This window comes from Siniperca chuatsi, linkage group LG8 (assembly GCF_020085105.1).
Source record: "Siniperca chuatsi isolate FFG_IHB_CAS linkage group LG8, ASM2008510v1, whole genome shotgun sequence".
Classification (NCBI taxonomy): Eukaryota; Metazoa; Chordata; class Actinopteri; order Centrarchiformes; family Sinipercidae; genus Siniperca; species Siniperca chuatsi.
This window is the reverse complement of record NC_058049.1, coordinates 30224714-30229314: the sequence shown is the minus strand read 5'-3', so window position 1 is coordinate 30229314 and position 4601 is coordinate 30224714. Positions and strand designations below refer to the sequence as shown.

General features: G+C 40.2%; 1 long non-coding RNA gene across 2 annotated transcripts; it reads left to right on the top strand.

The window, feature by feature from the left end:
• The first annotated feature begins 612 nt into the window (after positions 1–612).
• LOC122880441 lies at positions 613–3035 on the top strand. Of its 2 annotated transcripts, none has more exons than XR_006378934.1 (4): positions 613–722; positions 1593–1769; positions 1857–1928; positions 2061–3035. It is a non-coding gene; the product is annotated as an uncharacterized LOC122880441 (long non-coding RNA). The 2 variants fall into 2 exon arrangements; XR_006378935.1 differs by having other exon boundaries at positions 1857–1933.
• The last annotated feature ends 1566 nt before the right edge of the window (positions 3036–4601 follow it).

Genomic DNA, 4601 nt, shown 5'->3' with positions numbered 1-4601 from the left:
CACAACAGCAGCACAGCTTGGCTAACTAGAAAGTAAGCTGAATGTCCGCGGGCAAGTCATTTAACGTGTTGTACGGCTCAGTTCGAGCCACTTTGTTTATTTCCCATTCACAGAGTCAGGGCTGTGTACAAATGCCAGAGTTTTTTCCAGCGCACACTCTGAACGGACCCAAGTCCCATTCCCAAGTCAGGCACCCATATCAGACAACAAAATTCACCGCTTCTGATGCGTGTGCCAAGTTTTGAGAGATTTCAAGCGTCCATCTTTTGCCAAAAACAGCTTTGTTTTTCATGGTGAATAGCGTGTTGCAACAGCATTATAGTCAATTCAAAATGGCTGACTCCCTTTTGGGTTTAGGGTATGGCTTCAAGAGGCTTTTTTGTGCCAATTTGCGTGAGTTTTTGAGTAGCCCTAGCACCTCATTTTTGTGATGAAAGACGGCAAATAATAATAATAATAACAATAATATAACAATAACAATAACAATAATAATAATAATAATAATAATTTGAATTTCAATAGTACCTCGTCACCGAATCAAAATGGCTGACTTCCTGTTGGGTTTAGGGTATGGCTCCAAGAGGCTTTTGAAAAAGTTTAAAAGCTGCCAAAGCTTAACATCACCGATGTTCATCAGATTTGCCGTACCACTAAAGCACCTACAAGAAAATTAGACAAAGGATTTAAATTATATGCTGCATCATATATACACAACTACGAAGGTAAGAAGAAAACAACTTTTAACTGACTACCTAGCTAACTCGTATGCTAGCATTAGCTCTAGTTTTAAGTTACGTTACAAGTTCGCTAACTTAACATTTTCTAACTTATCTGTCTAATGTTAGGTAACGCTACGTGCTTTATCTGGTTTTAATTATCTACAACATTATAACATGTTTTCTTAACCAGCGTATTATATCAGCCTTAACTATTTTTGCCATTTTGTGTTAATTAACGTTATTCTTGTTGTTAGCCACTGTTATGCCTAATGTTACTTCCTATGTGTAAAGTGTCATGGATATGTAAGATGTGTTAATACATATAATGCTAACGGGACTTTGTTATTTTATTCAGTGTCCAATAAAGATAGACTGACAGGGCAGGTCGGCGTGAACGCCTTGTGCTACAGTTCAATGAGGAAGAGTGTATAAGTTTAGGCAGGAAGCTGTTTAACTTCATCCTTGTTCAATGGGATTCAGTTTAGCATTAGCTAAGTTTATTCATAAAGGCCCATCAACTTGAATGTTTTCTGTGTCTCCCTACTTTATCACACCTAATTTGATTGGTCAGATAATTTGATCAAGTTACAATTAATAAGAATGAGATAAAAACGTGTGTTTGTTTGGGTGAAACAAATTTACATTAAACGAACACTGTTTACATATACCATCTAGATAATATAGTTATTAAGGAAGGTTAAGTTTGTTATAGTAGGGACACAAGGTAACTAAGCATTAAGGAAGGTAGGCTTCTTCTAGATGCATGACTTAGTAAAAATAAGACACTGTTCAACTCATAATAACCTAATGGCTCTTTTCCATGAAGCAGAGGTTATATTTCTAATCAGTATTTTTTTATTCTTTCTTTCCTAGATTAAGCACCATTGCCAGTGGTGTTGACACACAACCATCATTCCTGTGTGGCAGGCACTGTTCTGTGCAATCACACAGTGGCATTGCTGTTCCAAATAGCACATTATTCACAGCTCAACATCCCCTGTACATAGCTGCACAGAATCTGAACAGCAGTGGCACAAGCCACGGTTAATGGTAATTAAATTGGGATTAAAGTTTTTTTTATTGGTCTCTGTTTTGATTTAAAGTGACTCCATCCACAATAAATGTGTTCTCTGTTAGGGTGTGAAGCCAGGATCCATCAACTCCATGATCTTCACAAAGCCAGTACCAAATAGGATTGTCCAGACTGGAGTAAGGTCATTTGAGCTGTAAAATGTTGTGTCCTGTGTTACAAATGCATGTTGCTATTTGTTCAATTGCTGTATTCCTTATCTTTTAGTATCCCTTATTAATGTGCTTTATTACCTTAACAATTCTTTGTAGGAGTGGATTCTACAGAGGCATGGTGGGTCCATTACCGGATCCCTGCATGTTCAGAATAATGGAGGAGTACGCAAACTTTAGTATCGAGGACAGGCCCCTTGTGACCACGATGAACATGAGACCTGACAAGCCCCTTGTGGATAGTGCCTTCGGGTTGGTGCAGGAGGGCAGTGTTCTGTCATATCAGTAGCCTGCTGTGACATTGTGGTACATCACACTACACCATAATACACCACCAACACTGCACTTGTCTCTGGAGGGGTACGTTATGTTGCCAACTGATTGTGTGTTTGTGTGCTCGGAAGAGGAGCTACTACAGCTCAACAGCTTTTCTTTAACCATGGAAATGACTCACAAAATTGAGGAAGCTACACGTGAGCAAAGCTCTAGCTCTGATTAGCATCTGCTCTGCAGACCCCAGGGTGCCTGCCTCAAGGTTTTGGGAAGTGTCATGTCAGAGTCCAGAGCTCTGCAGAGTCACTTGCAGAGCACATAATCAAGGGAACAAGGCAGACGGCAGACATGAGGAGAGGTGCTGAGATGGAGCCTGCAGTAACACAAGAATCGCTGTGTAGTGTGCTGATGTATTTAAAGAGGAGATGATACCTTTAATTTAGCCTTTAGGCCCCCTACACAAATACAATGACATAATATTTGAGAAATATTGTCTCCCCCTCACCAGTTTTTGTTTGTCTGTGTGTGTGTGTGAGTCTGTGTATAAACAACGACACCTGCTATATAACTACCAACAAAGTACACTCAGACCATAGCCTACCGTTGATGGACGTGCTTTTGTGACCACATCTTCATTTCTCTTGGCAGCTGATTTGGCTCTTGAGACCTGACCATTTTATAAATGGAAGGCTCAATCAAAAATCAAAATGCCATCAGATGGTCATAGCTTGGAAATATATTCACAGAAAATCATATACTGTCACCTTAATCATGTTGTAACAACTAAGTTAATGTGTTACCTCGTAGGCTAACATTACCCAAATTAACATTCAGAGTGATTAAGAAGCTAACATGCATATTGTCAGCAGTTACCCAGTAGGTAAATAAATAATACTGTCATTGTTTTTCCTATAGCTGTCATTCCTATTATTATTCATTTATTAATATTACCACTACAATTACATTACTACTATTTTAAAAAATTCTAGGTGGTATTTGCATTGTGCCCCCCCAAAACCTCTCTCTCTCTCTCAAAACCTAACACGGCAACGGCGGATGGCCGTCCACCATTGAGTCTGGTTCTGCTTGAGGTTTCTGCCTCTTTTTTCTTGCCACTGTCGCCAAATGCTTGCTCATGGTGGGATTTGTTGGCTCTCTGTAAATAATATAAAGAGTATGGTCTAGACCTGCTAGGAAAAGTGCAAGGAGATAACTTCTGTTATGAATTGGCCCTATATAAATAAAATTGAATTGAATATTGTCAGCAGCCACCCAGTAGGTAAATAAACGACAGGATAAAGATGACAGGATTCTTTATAATTGAACTTGTTGACTGACACCGGTTGATATAAAATAGTTACGTGTACTAACGTTAAATACAACTTATTACAAGGCCTACCTGGTATAGAATTGGATGTCGGCGTCAGAGCCAGCAAACCACTGTAACCCAAACTCTCGCTGGACACGTAACTCCTGTATTTCCTTTCTCAGATCCTCTATTTCTTTAGACAGGTCTGCTGCAGCTGATGAGGACATGTCCAGTGCAGACGGTTCAGGGACTGAGCAGTAGTCATGTTGCATTATGACATTGAGGTGCTGCTGCTCCTCAGGGGGGACTGGTTCAATGGGCCCTTCCATCCTCTCCTACACACTACACCACAGTTTTTCAAAGGTGTATCCATTCCATTCAATGAGCGTTGGTACAGCACCTTTAACAAGCCTTCTTCGACTATCGAGTGTTGTTAGCTCTATGAGCTGATCAGTGGCGAAGTGTCTGCTGCAGACCTTAGTGTGAGAGGAGATGGTGAACTGATCCCGGCGTATGTTTACAAGCCATTGTCTTCACAGGTTGGGATGAGTTGGAAAGCTGTGGAAACTAAGTACACTGTTAAATTTGGATGACGCCGAACAAAGTGGCACACATCAGTGCTCTGAGTATTTCTTCTCCTGTTTTTGAAAATGTTCCGTCTTAAACACTTTCCTCCTTACACTCATGCTAAAAGTTTATACATTAATGCTAACAAGCTAGCTATCTCAAAACCTACAGACCAGAAAAGGACGGACAGCTTTGTTTGGAATCAGAAGTACGTCACAAACCCCAGTGCATGTAGCCTATTGTCATGTGTTTTGGATTAAATGTCCCTCCCTGTGTCCGCTACATGGCACTAGAGAACACCCACTAATTATATGTTACATTCCAGTATATTGAGTGAACACCACACCAATAAAATTTCATGTAAATCAAATGATTTTTGTCACACAAGGCTTAGTTCCTGTTGCCAGTAGGTGGCGCATTGACCATTACTTCTAATTGGCGTGTATCCTCAAGCCGGGACTCTTTACATCGTCAGATCTGCCCCAAATTTC